Genomic DNA, 14937 nt, shown 5'->3' on the forward strand with positions numbered 1-14937 from the left:
AACGTTCGAGATATCGTCGACGTCACCACAATGGGGAAGGAAGTCAAATAGTTACTACCTCCATTTTTTTGTACACCAGGCCAGTATATCAAAATTACAATTTGCAAAAGGACACTAACACTAATCGAGGCAAAATTGATGGGGTTTGCCTCATACTAGCAACCAAGGACATTAATATACCCTTGCATGCATGCGGAAGTGAGAAGGTTTGTTTGCATGGTGCTGCATTAATCAAGCGATGAGGAGTGAGATGGTTAGCTCTTTGGGCTTTGGAGAAAAAATACGCATTAATTGACACGTCAAACGATGATTTGTATTGAACCACACCCTCACACGGTCGATCCTGCACGCCGCAGTCGCACCGCACCCTAACACAGTCGCTCCTGCACGCCGCAAACCCAACCAAGGGAACGCACCCTCACTAACACGTGCTACCGCTGGCAGATAATTTTCGTTCATACATTATAATTATCCAACCGCATGTTGGGGTGGATCCGTATGGCCCATGCGGTGGTCTGTTGGGGAAGAAGAAGAGGTGAGGAAGAAGGGTTAGGAGACGTAGGATATTCATCCAGCTGCCTGAAATGGTAGACTGACCCAAATGATGAAAGTCAGGCGACTTGCATAACAATATATGTTTTTACACAGCTAGAGATCCCTAAAAACAACAACATAAAGAAAAACTATCACTGCTCGTGGAACGAGATGGCCTCGTCATCTTTGGCTGCTGGCACGAACGAGCCGTAGCTGCCGACGTGTGTCTCCGCACCGTGCTTGTCCTCGGCCTCCAGCTACTCGTTCACGTGGAGCGTGCGGGCACTCTGCACGGACGAGAGCACCGCCAGGTTCAAGTCGAGGACATCCGGTTCCGCCTGCAGGAGGGCCTCGACGGCAGCGGCATCCGCGCGCTCCGCGTTGAGTTGAGCCTCCACCGCTCGGTTCAAGTCCAGGACGTCCGGTTCCGCCTGCAGGAGGGCCTCGATGGCAGCGGCATCTGCGCGCTCCGCGTCGAGATGAGCCTCCACCGCCCGGTTTGTTGGGGAACATAGTAATTTCAAAAAATTTCCTACGCACACGCAAGATCATGGTGATGCATAGCAACAAGAGGGGAGAGTGTTGTCCACGTACCCTCGTAGACCGACAGCGGAAGCGTTATCACAACGCGGTTGATGTAGTCGTACGTCTTCACAATCCGACCGATCAAGTACCGAACGTACGGCACCTCCAAGTTCTACACACGTTCAGCTCGATGACGTCCCTCGAACTCCGATCCAGCCGAGTGTTGAGGGAGAGTTTCGTCAGTACGACGGCGTGGTGACGATGATGATGTTCCACTGACGCAGGGCTTCGCCTAAGCTCTGCAACGGTATTATCGAGGTGTAATATGGTGGAGGGGGGCACCGCACACGGCTAAAATATCGTATATCAAGTGTGTAGAGAGGTGCCCCCTGCCCCCGTATATAAAGGAGCAAGGGGGAGGCCGGCTGCCTATGGGCGCGCCAAGGAGAGGGGGGAGTCCTCCTCCTAGTAGGAGTAGGACTCCCCTTTCCTAGTCCTACTAGGAAAAGAAGGGGGGAAGGAAAGAGAGGGAGAGGGAGAGGGAAAGGGGGCTGCGCCCCCCTCTCCTAGTCCAACTAGGACTCCTCCTGGGAGGGGGCGCGCCACCTCCTGGCTGCTGCCCTCTCTCTCCCCTCAAGCCCACTAAGGCCCAATACTTCCCCGGGGGGTTCCGGTAACCCTCCGGCACTCCGGTTTAATCCGAAACTTCTCCGGAACACTTCCGGTGTCCGAATATAGTCGTCCAATATATCAATCTTTATGTCTCGACCATTTCGAGACTCCTCCTCATGTCCGTGATCACATCCGGGACTCCGAACAACTTCGGTACATCAAAACATATAAACTCATAATATAACTGTCATCGTAACTTTAAGCGTGCGGACCCTTCGGGTTCGAGAACTATGTAGACATGACCGAGACACCTCTCTGGTCAATAACCAATAGCGGGACATGGATGCCCATATTGGCTCCCACATATTCTACGAAGATCTTTATCGGCCAGACCGCATAACAACATACGTTGTTCCCTTTGTCACGGTATGTTACTTGCCCGAGATTCGATCGTCGATATCTCGATACCTAGTTCAATCTCGTTACCGGCAAGTCTCTTTACTCGTTCCGTAATACATCATCCCGCAACTAACTCATTAGTTACAATGCTTGCAAGGCTTATAGTGATGTGCATTACCAAGTGGGCCCAGAGATACCTCTCCGACAATCGGAGTGACAAATCCTAATCTCGAAATACGCCAACCCAACAAGTACCTTTGGAGACACCTGTAGGGCACCTTTATAATCACCCATTTGCGTTGTGACGTTTGGTAGCACACAAAGTGTTCCTCCGGTAAACGGGAGTTGCATAATCTCATAGTTATAGGAACATGTATAAGTCATGAAGAAAGCAATAGCAACATACTAAACGATCGGGTGCTAAGCTAACGGATTGGGTCATGTCAATCACGTCATTCTCCTAATGAGGTGATCCCGTTAATCAAATGACAATTCATGTCTATGGCTAGGAAACATAACCATCTTTGATTAACGAGCTAGTCAAGTAGAGGCATACTAGTGACACTCTGTTTGTCTATGTATTCACACATGTATTATGTTTCCGGTTAATACAATTCTAGCATGAATAATAAACATTTATCATGATATAAGGAAATAAATAATACTTTATTATTGCCTCTAGGGCATATTTCCTTCACGGTTCACATGCACGACATCCGATTCCGCCTGCAGGAGAGCCTCGATGGCAGCGGCATGCGCACGCTCCGCGTCGAGTTGAGCCTCTGCCTCCTGGTCCTCCTTTAGTATCGCCAGGTTGAACCGTTAGTCCGCCTGCACCATGGGGGACCGGGATGCCGGCACGAAGTCGACGTCCATCATCTCATAACCATCGGGGGCCTTCTGCGCCGCGACCTCCACCATGAACATTGGATCGGCTTCCTCCTCCTCGTAGCTTGGCTTCAGAGAACTCGAGGATTGGCCCACCGCAAAGCGAGCTTGGGAACGGAGGTCTGTGGCACCGACCGCCGCCGCGATTTCTGCGCGGTGCTCCGGCGTCAGCATCTTGTAGTACGTGATCTTGCGGTGCACGATGGCTTTCCAGCGAACTAGGGGACGCTTGATGCGGGCTAGGGGATCGAACGGTGGGGGAATGGGCTGGAGAGGAGGTGTGGTTTTGGGGCAGTAGCTGGCGTAGGCCGAGCAGCGAAGGTTCTGGTGTGAATAGTGGTTCCGGCCGAGCAGCGAAGATCAATCGGTTTTGACTATTCACCGCTCTTGTCGCGTTCCCGTTGCACCCCGGCACGCTGGACCCTCCATGTTGTTCACCGAATGGAACGCACTTCGTCTTGCATTTTCGCTCGCTTGTGGGACCGCAGTTGAGAGCAAACCGACGTCCCTCCCCTCCCCCGCCCGCGTCATTTATACTACCACTCCCTCTGTTTTATGCGGAGTAAATAAAAACAGAGGGAGTATACTACGGATGAGGATCCCCTGACATGGCCAAACCCATTGAGTAACTGACATGCGGGGCCTAGCAAGCATGGGTCCGCCAGTTAATGACCGAAGGGAGGGTAAGGCAGGGATCCTACGTCGGAGGATCCACTTCCACTACTACTCCCTCCTTCCATCTACAGGGCCTAATGCGTTTTTCAAGGCTAACTTTAACCAAATGTTAGAGTAATAATATATGACATGCAACTTACACAAAGCATACGGTCAAATTCGTATGTGAAAGGAGCTTCCAATGATATAATTTTCACATTATACATGTCATGTACTATTAATCTTGTCAATAGTCAAAGGCGGTTTTGAAAAACGCATTAGAGCATGGTTAATAATATAGCTAGCTGATGGCTATAAGGAACTGCCATGTCATCTATAGCCATCATCTATATGCACTCATACAATAGTGTGGGCTATAAGGTTGGCTATTTCCCGCAAAAAAATAATATAAAAGGTTGGCTATTGTATTAGTACTTTTTCCCATCTCCTCTCTACTATCTCTTTCTTCATATTTATTGTATTTACCTAGGAATGCGTATATAGCTAGGCTCTTGCATGAGAGCTCACTCCCCTTACTTTTTCACATCTCTCTCCTTCACATCGGCAAAAGTGCCATGTAAGTTGGCTCTTAATGGCTATTAGGTTGGCTCTAAGCATTTAATATTTGCATGAGCAAGGTATATGATTGGAAGAGAGTTGCATGCATACTTTTTTCTTGATCTATGTGTTATGGCCGGGCTGTAGAATTCAAGAGCCCGCTTCACATTCTCTCCTCTCTTCTCACTCCTCCAAGTAGGATTTTGACATGACAAGTCTTATAGCCTGCTGACTAGGCCTTATTAGACTTGCTCTTAGGCCTTATATAAATGGAAGGAGGGAGTACTATGAGCACTGCACACTCTACTACAGATGTTGTCAGTACTCCACTAGTACTATTGGATAGGGAGCTAAAAAAAGTTACTATTGGACTGGCTATACGTGGCGAAATCCTAGTAGGAAGAGCATGCGCGAGAACAAGCACATTCACGTGGTTGAAAACAAATTGGACACCATATCTGTTTGAATACAAATCTAGGAGTACGTACGAATCTAACAATATTGATTGGGCGTTGTTGAATGTTGATACTTTATTCTGTAAGTTTGATCAAAGTAGAGATACTTTGACTACACATAAAACTTATATGTAAACTAGAAAGGATTGGAGGGAGTATATTGTACGTTCAAAAGCGAAACGAGCATTGAATACCCTTTATATATGATTTGCGGATGCTATGATCACCGGTTCAAAATTTTGAATCCGCCTTAGGTATCGATATCACACATGCACCCACTAGTTTTCTCTCGAATTCATCTCGGGGTCTGGAGATCGATTGAAAGAGGACTAGGGTGGGTACCATACGTTCGTTTTTATTTACTCTGCATATTAGGTTTGACTGAAGTCAAACTTCATAAAATTTGACCAAGTTTATAGAAAACTAGCAAGATGCCCGTGCCTTGCACGGAACATCAAGATCTTGTGGGAGAAAAGGATGAACGAGGGAAGGCCTTATCTGCAAATGTGGAGAGGAGTGCGGGTAAATTGTCATAGTTTCCATACTATCCGTTAGATATAGATCAGACGACCTATATTGCAGGATGGCAGGCACACCATCATCACCAACTCTGCTTTTTTATGTACACTAGCAAGATGCCCGTGCGTTGCACGGAACATCAAGATGCATTTGTATGAGTAGTTTATCTTGTGGGAGAAAAGGATGAATGAGGGAAGGCCTTATTTGCAAATGTGGAGAGGGGTGTGGGTATCTTTTTGCAAAATTGCCATAGTTTCCTTCCTATCCGTCAGATATAAATCGGATGGACTCATATAAAAAATAGAGTTGGTGATCATGGTATGCCTGCCATCCTGCAATATAGGCCGTCCGATTTATATCTGACGGATAGGAAGGAAACTATGGAAATTTTGCAAAAAGGTACCCACACACCTCTCCACAATTGCAAATAAGGCCTTCCCTCATTCATCCTTTTCTCTCACAAGATAAACTAGTCATAGAAATGCATCTTGATGTTACGTGCAACGCACGGGCATCTTGCTAGTAAAAGTAGAAATACGAACATTTACAATAGCAAATATATATGATGTGAAAGTATATTCAATAATGAATCTAATGGTATTGATTTGTTATTGTATATGTTATTATTTCTGTCTATGAACTTTGTCAAAGTTTACAAAGTTGGACTTTGAGCAAAGCTAAAATGCGGAGTAAATAAAAACAGAGGGAGTACGCAGGGACTAGTATAGTTACTACTGCCGGAACATGGTAAGTTGGACCCCTAAATGCGGGCACGGACCGGGCACACCTCAATTATTCCTTCAAATAGTCGGACACCTACATTTAGCACACCACCCGGCTACTTAATCAAGTGTTACGCTTCACTACTTGAAAAGGAAAAGGGTGGCACCGTACCCAAAACCACCACACTTGGGGCTAGGGTAACAACTTGGTATTGTACCACATTTGAACCAGGGCACAAAAACCACCTGTTCTGCGCCTAATGCGCAATGCGCAGCACTGACGCTCGAATATGGCCGGGAAAACAGGGAAACCGACATGTGGGGCACACCTGTCGGGACGACGTGGCGCAGACTAGTCCAATGGAGGAGCTGGCCCACGACCTCCTTGCCACCGGCAACCGTTCATGTGGGTCGTGGGGGCCAGCAACGTGGCGCAGCTCCAGCACCACCTCTGGACAGGGCGACCCGGTGAGCGACACGCTCATCGTCGCTGGACATGGTCGGTTTCAGTGTGCCGAGGGTGGCGTTAGCGCTGTGGCACGACCAGCAGATCAACACCCGGCTTGTCGAGGATGCACGGGGCGCCGAAGTGCGCGTGCATCGCGACGCGTCCGCCGAGTGGTGTAGCGCGGCCAACTGCATCCCCAGGACCTAAGACCATGCCGGGTCATCTTGCTTTTTCAATGACATGTGGGGTCGCATGTGAACAAAGGGCATCTCCAACGTTGCCACGACCGCAGCTGACTACCCTGGCACACCAAAAACCCTCGTCCCTCGCGCCGTCGCACGGTGCGTTCCCAGCCGGCGCCAGCTACCCGCATTCATGCCATCCATCCGCATGCCATCGTTAAGAGGCTCGGGGCCCGAGGAACAAACTCCGGCGACTTAATGACGCACCCAGACGCTTTGGCCTCACCGGAATGCGCTACTTAAGGCGGCAATTTCCAGCTAACCTCCACACCATAGCGCATCGTCCTGCTACCTAGCACCACATCCGCCATGACCGCGAGCGCGAATGCTCTGCGGGAGAGCTTTGTCTTTGTGGATGAAGCTCGAGGTCGCCGCCCTCGCTCAAGTCGCCGCTCGCGATGCAATAGCGGCGTAGCCGGACGCGGACGCTACCGCACAAGCGGTGGCCACGATGGCGGCCGACGACCGGAGCACCATCAGTCACGCGTCCTACTTGCCGCCGTCCAACATCCGGCACCGCCGAGGTCGGGGAATCCTCCGAGGATGAGTAGGGCATGGGAGGCGGCAGGGCATGGTGTGCCAACTGGCCGGTCCGTCACCCGTGTTCTACTCTTCCTCACCGGAGACCGCACCTTCGTCTTGAACCCCGCCCCCGTACATGGAGATCGCAGATGGAGGACGTTGGTCACCGCCGTAGAATAGGTTTAGGGTCGGGTTTCTTTTATTTTTCTGTCCAAAAAGTTCGAAATGTAATGAAAATCTATAGTGTTTGCATTAATCTCGGCCGGTGTATATGAACTTTCACAATAATATAGTATACTGTAGGAGTACTAGCAAGATGCATGTGCGTTGCACGAAACATCAAGATCTTATGGGAGAAAAGGATGAACGAGGGAAGGCCTTATCTGCAAATGTGGAGAGGAGTGCGGGTAAATTGTCATAGTTTCCTTCCTATCCGTTAGATATAGATTGGACGGCCTATATTGCAGGATGGCAGGCACACCATCATCACCAACTCTGCCTTTTATTGAACCGAGACAAAGCTAACATGCGAAGTAAATAAACACATAGGGTTTACATACACAATTTATCTTAGGAACTCCAATAGTACGTCCACTACACATTCACGCATTTCACATCTTTCTAGATCTACGGGAACCTACGAAAGGGTTAACATAAATTGCCTCTCTCTCTCTCCTCCCTGATTTTCATGGTGGTGGGCCCCTCCCTCCCCCTAATCTACAATCAACAGTTCACATGTTTCACATTACGTTAATTACGTAACTGGGATTACGTAGATGTAGAATTACTCGTCCAAAAAACCCAACTAAGCCAACCTCCCAGCATATCGCGCGGGAAAAGACCCGGCCGCGCCGTTTTAGTCGGGATTACTGGATTACTAGTAGTCGTATCAATGGATCGCGCGAAGCACCAAGTTTTTTTAAGGGGGCGAATCACCTAGTTTAAAAGGAAAAAGGGGGTACACTCACAGCACCCCTGGGACGTAGATTGCCATGGTCTAGTAGCCAATCTGTTAGGTGAAATAGCTCTACACCATTTTATAAACGATCTTTGTTGCTGCGATGGCCGTCGATAGTTCGATGGCTGTGTGCTCGGCCTCATTGACTACTGAAACAGCCTGCCATAATTTAGCACTCAAATCTGTTTACTGAATTAGCTTTAAATATATTTTGTTACTTAGATCTGCTCGTCCAAATATCTTGCCATAGCTTTAGACATCGACCTAGGTATTTTTTTTCTGGACTTCATAAAAAGCATATATGTTTTTCCTGTAATATCTAGTAGAAGAACTAATTTGTATGTCTAACAGATGGACAGGACTTGGATAACTTCTGCTCGAAGATTCTCCGCTGCATATGTCGAGGGGGTTGAAAACTTCATGAACTTTACCAGAGCTGAGTACGATGGTCCGAAATCAGATGTGCTCTGCCCGTGTAGTAGTTGTATGAATTCAGTTACAAGACCCCAGTCAACTGTGCAAAATCATCTAAACTTGTATGGGATGTCGGTCACATATACTAGGTGGGTTCATCATGGTGAAGCTGTGAACGTCAATGTTACTGACTACATGGAAGCAATAGATCACCATCTTGATCTGCCTGATGCTCAGGTGGAAGAGGAGGAGGAGGTGGTGGTGGCAGAGCCAGTGAGTTTGACCAACATTGAAACAATGCTACGAAATGCTCGTGCATTTCGTGAACTTTCGCCTGCAAAAGAAAAACGATGGGCCCGCATGTTGGAATAATGCAACGTGGCTGTCACCCCAGGAATAAGCTGTCAGTATTCTCAGCTATGGTCTCCTTTCTTCAGGTGAAGACATCTGAGCAGATGACCAACAAATCATTCAATGCGATGTTGGCTGCTTTCCGTAAAGCTTTCCCTGATGCGTCTGAGCTGCCACACACCTACAGTAAAATGAAGAATTTCCTTCGTGCAGTTGGAATTGGATATGATATGATCCATGTTTGTAAGAATAAGTGTGTTATGTTCCATAAGGATTATGCCAACTGAAGTGAATGCCCGAAATGCAAATCATCAAGATGGAAAGATGGCGATGCTGTGAAGAGGATTCCTCATAATGTTCTGAGATATTTTCCAATTACACCAAGATTGCAGAGGTTGTTTCATGATGCTGAAACAAGAGATGATGTACTGTGGCATTCCATGAACCAGGAGTACAGAGATCAGAATGTAATGAGCCATCCATCACATGGTAGTGAGTGGAAAAGCTTCAATCAGAAACACAAAACGTTTGCTGTTGACCCGAGAAACATTAGACTTGGCTTAGCTTCAGATGGATTTAACCCATTTGGCCACCAGAGCGCCACATATAGCATGTGGCCAGTGCTTGTTATCCCTTACAACATGCCTCCAAATGTCTGCACCAAAGAATCAAACTACATGATGGCCTTACTCATCCCAGGTCCAAAAAGTCCTGGGAAGGATTTTGATTTATTCAGGGAACCTCTTGTGGAGGAACTTCAACAGCTATGGAGGGGTGTTCTCACTCGAGACCTCTATAGCAGCTCACCAGCTGATTTCTTTCTGCATGCTATTATAATTTGGTCCATCCATGATTATCCGGCTTTGGGCATTATGTCAGGGCGAACGACACATGGTTACAATGCATGTGTTCGCTGTGATAGGAATCCGCTGTCATACGCAATACTTAGCAAGATCTGTTACATTGGACACCGCCGTTTCCTTGCCAAGGACAAGCCGTGTCCTACAAAATACCGAAGACATGTGTTCAATGCAAAGCATGAAAATCGCGATGCGCCAAAGAGGCTCACCGCCGATGAGTTGCAAGTGGAATTAGAGAAGGTCAGGTATATTACATCAGGAAACCATCCTGATAATGGTAGCGGGAAAAGGAAGCGTGGCAGGGCAGGAGTGAGATTATTGTTTACCTGCAGGTCAACTTTGTGGGACTTGGAGTATTGGAAAGATTTGGATCTGCGGCATAATCTTGATGTGATGCACATCGAGAAAAATATATGTGACAGCATTATCGGCACACTTCTTAATATTGAAGGCAAGATGAAAGATACCTTAAAATCTAGGATTGATTTGACACACCTGGGTATCGGAAAGGATTTGCAGGTGCAAGATGAAGGTAAACCACGGGATATGGCACCAGCTGTGTACGTCTTGGACAAGGCAAAAAGAAAAGAATTCTACGAGGTCCTGTCACGTGTGAGATTCCCACATGGATTTGCTTCCAACCCTGAAAGGAGAGTCAGTGCAGATGGAAACAAGGTACAAGGGTTAAAAACTCATGACTGCCACGTCCTACTTCAAAGGGTTTTACCTATTATCCTTAGAGGATTGGGCCGCCCTGACTTATACAGAGCAGTTGCAGAGTTGGGACAATTCTTCAGGGAACTCTACACTAGAAATATCAGGGTAGATGCTTTGGAGCGTCTTAGAGACAAGATACCAACTATCCTATGCGACCTTGAGAAGATATATCCTCCAGCCTTCTTTGATGTGATGGTGCATTTGGCTGTTCATCTACCTGATGAGGCACTACTTAGAGGTCCAGTACAGTATGGCTGGATGTACCCTATTGAAAGGCGGCTCTGCACTTTCAAGGGCTATGTTAGGAATAGAGCTAGACCCGAGGGTTCCATTGCATAGGCCTACATTGCTACAGAAGCGTTGACATTTTGCTCAAAATATATTGAAACAACTGATTAGCTTAGCAAAGAGGTGGGTGAAGACAATCCCGGGCTCAATGTTTCCGATTATTCTGTTCGAGTTACAGGCAAGAGTCGACAAGAGGACAACCTAAAGATTTGGACAAAATGGTTTGGTATGTGTTGAATAACTGTCCTGAGATATTACCTTATATCAAGCAAGTGCTAAGTACTGCAGCTTATACATCGTAATCTACTAAACTTGCAGCACATTCTTATATATTTAGATGGTTGACGCGATCACTATGTTGTGCAGCATCTACAAAAAGGAGTTACTGCCACAAAATCCAAGAAACATTGACAAACTGGTTATGGCAGGATTTGCGAAATGGTTCAAGAGCCATGTAAGCTTTTGAATTGCACTGTCAATTTTTTTAATATATTGAGTACATAAGATGATCAGCTTGTCTATTTTCTAACCATAGGTTAAGAAGATGTGGGAGGATGGGCAGGCAGTTGATGATGCCCTTTAAGCACTAGCAATGGGTCCTGATACTTGGGTAAGACAATATGAATCTTGCGTTGTTGGAGATGTGCGCTACAACACCCTTGCACGCGACGAAGGGAGGAAGACACAAAACAGTGCCATCATGAGCATGGATATGTACGGCAGAGAGACAACTGAAATGTATGCTAACATTACACACATTGTTCAGTTGCAGTATATCTCCAATTTCGAGGATCATCGGTGTGTGGTTCTGTTGTGCTGTCGTTGGTATAACCTATTTTCCAGGATCGCAAAACCCAGAGCTGATGATTATTTCAAATCCATCAATGTCAAGGCGGCGTACTAGACCAACAAGCCTTTTATTTTGGCAAATCAAGCAACACATATATTTTTCTTGGAAGACACATTTGCATGTAGCGATGAATGGAGAGTATTGCAAAGGTTTGAGCAGAGGAATTCATTTAATGAAGTTGCACAACAAGATGATGCTTACACTGCTCCTGATGTACAAGATTCCATAGATGTTCCTAATATCTTTGAGAACCATCACATCAATGACCCTGGCAAAAAGATAGCCTGTTGTGCTGTGGACATACAAGAGTTGATCAAGAAGAAGCCAACGTTCAAGGACATTGAGAAGATGACACTCTGGGGAATTACGATTCAGACTGATACACATGGTGAATATGTTGACGCTGCTGCCGCAGATGATGATTAGGTTGCTTTTGTCGTATTTGCTTACGAGAAGCCATTTTTATCTACTATGTGAAATTGTGTTTGCTATGACAACTGAAACATGATGAACGTGTTGTTTAGTATTTTGCTATGAGAACATCACTTGTTATGTATGTTCATTTGTGTTTGGTGATTGTATGACGACTAAAACATGATGACATTGTTGTTTAGTTCTACTCATATTTGGCTGCGAAACTTGAATTTGATGACATAGTTTGCTGTTGGACTGCAATTTGCTCGACGTCTTCAAATGGGAACAAAGCTGACCCGACAGGGCCTCTGCTAATTTATTTATTTATTACCAAAAGGGCCTATGCTATTTATTTATTTATGACCAAAAGGGGATACCCCCCGATTTCTGTTAATAGAAATCATTAGATGTTCACAACACTACGCCCAGGCTACACAGGTTTCATTCATTACTAGTTTCAGCAAAGTGCTCATGTCATAGCCACTGAATACATCATGAGTGCTACATACACCGCAAATAGAGAGACAATCATCCTACAAAGCACATCGATTTTGCCCATTATCTTCACAAGCTCTTTCATCTCCTCATTGCTGTCAAGGCCGTTCGGCAGCTGTTGCTTGGCCATGATCATAGGAACTCCATCTTTAACCTTCTCCTCTGCATCTTCCTCTTTTGCCGTTCCTTCGGTACTTGTCCAACACCCCAACCTGCCGGTATTGGGATTCCTCGGCTAACCAAATAATCAGCGTAGTTGCGTTCCCCCACATCAGCAACTTCCCAGAAATACAAATCACACGAATCTTCCCTTTTCTGCATGAATCAAATTGCAAGATCATCAACCAAACTATTAAAAATATTAGCAACTGAAAGCAGCAGAACAACACTTAAACATATTATTACCCCATGATTCGGGCATTTGTAGAAGACTCGGCCAGGGATGAGGATTGTGGTTAAGACGCGACGGATGACTCTGCGTGATTTGCAGCAGTGGAACCACACTAACAGCAGCGGGTTGCGATGAGCAACCGGCTGCGGTGCGTGTGCCGGAGGGGGTGTGATGAGACCCAGAGGCGATGGTATGGGTGGCGACTTGGCGCATATCTGGTTGTTGCCTGCTGAAGAGCAGGTGGACGAGCAGCCAGCAGACATGGTTGCTGCGGCCAGAGATTCTGATGCTAGGCAGAGTAAGTAGAGAAGAGGAGAAGCGAATGTTGGATATGCCAGTTCCGTTACTTGCAGAGTAGCATAGCACCATATATAGTCATAGTCTAGGTTTGGATTCGAACCAGCTACAGGAGCACGTTTCTCTTTTTTTCTAAAACTCAGCAACGTCTCTTTACTGGTACACTAGCTTGTTCTGTACGCCTTCTCAAGTCTTCGATTTTCTTTCTTTTTTTTGCAAGGAAGGAAGGAGGACAAAATTGAGATTTCCTGGGACTCGAACCCAAACCTCTCGGTTGAAAACCAAGGGTGCTAGTCACTTATGTGGCGAACGTTCCCTGGGAGGAGGACGGTAGACGAACACACTTTCCTCACAGTTTTAGTTGTGACGCAAGATCGAACGGTCGCAGCTTCGGGAATGTTATCAGGCAAACGAGCCTAGTTTTTCTTTTTTTCCTATATATAAAAAAGTATGCTACTTGGTGTCATTTTAGTCAACAAACGATTGTGCCAACCTTGACCGTTGGATTGACATTCAACGTCTGTCGTGTTTCTTCAGTCTCTTCTTCCTCCAGCCGCCAAAGCCAAACCAGCGCCGACGGGACTGCCTGCTCCCGCCTCCCACGGCTGGTTGTGCTGCCGCGCACGCATCATGGCCACATTGCACCCTAAAACTCTACGCATCTTCCCCGGCTCCTGTTCGTTCCCGTCCGAGGCCTCACCATTGTCCTCCGCCTTCGTTCGCTCTTCGCAGCGCCGCCCTCCGGTGTTGTCAACATGGTCAACAACCGAGAGGAATAAGGAGATGACTGTACATGGTGAGGATGACAGTAGGGACCCAACAGCGCGCGCAGTATTTTTGTTTTTTCGGGACAGAGAAGGGTATCCACTCGGTTGTTCGGGAGCTGTGGCCCGTCTAGCACATGACCAGCCCAATTTGTTTTTTTCCTTTCTGAAAATGGCTAGCCCAACTATTTTGTTTTTTGCAGAGTAACCAACGTAGGCCTACTTGTTTTTCTATGCCCTGCTGGGCTGGAAATCTTTCAAGATGAGGACGGATGCATTTTGCCCAAAAAATGGGCTATAAGTAATATTTAATGGGCTGTAAAATGAAAAATACAGCAAATAGGCTATTAGTTCCAAAATACTTTCGGATTTTGATATTTTAAATTTCATTGTTTTTGTGCGGCTAAAATTTCATTGGATTTAAATGAAGGTATGTTTAGTTTTTAAATTAATTTGAATCTGGCTTGAAATTTCGGGCTGTATGCTATTTGGGACAGATTTGGAGGCTGACTTGTGGGTCTACTAGGTTGACGTGTACGAAAGGCTTTGTCAACTTAGTCCACAAACGATTCTAGCAGGAGTGGCCATTGGATGTTAATCCAACTGCCGTGCTGCTTCTTCAATATCTGATCTTCTTGCTCCAGCCGCCCAAACCAGCGCCGGTGGGACTGTCTGCTCTCGCCTCCCGTGGCCGGCTGTGCTGCCGCACGGGCCGCACCGCCCCACCCTACTCCATTGCTGGCCAGGCCATTCCTCTACTCACCCACACCTCCTGTTATTTTCCGGCGACGGCAGCCGGACCAATAAACCCTCGTACTCCCAACCGCGTGGGCAACCACTGCCGAGTCTTCCCCGGCTCCATGTCATTCCCTTCCTAGCCCTCGCCGTCGTCCACCGCCCTGGTGCTCCCGGCACGCCATGGTCAACGTGGTCAACGAACGACATCCATCGGACATGGACTGTACGTGGAGAGGCTGACAGCTGGGTCCACGGCCGCACACAAGGAAATGCCTCCTTATTACGCGCAAAATAATGATTCCTCCACCTGACATCTGGGACC

Source organism: Aegilops tauschii, chromosome 2 (genome assembly GCF_002575655.3).
Source record: "Aegilops tauschii subsp. strangulata cultivar AL8/78 chromosome 2, Aet v6.0, whole genome shotgun sequence".
Classification (NCBI taxonomy): Eukaryota; Viridiplantae; Streptophyta; class Magnoliopsida; order Poales; family Poaceae; genus Aegilops; species Aegilops tauschii.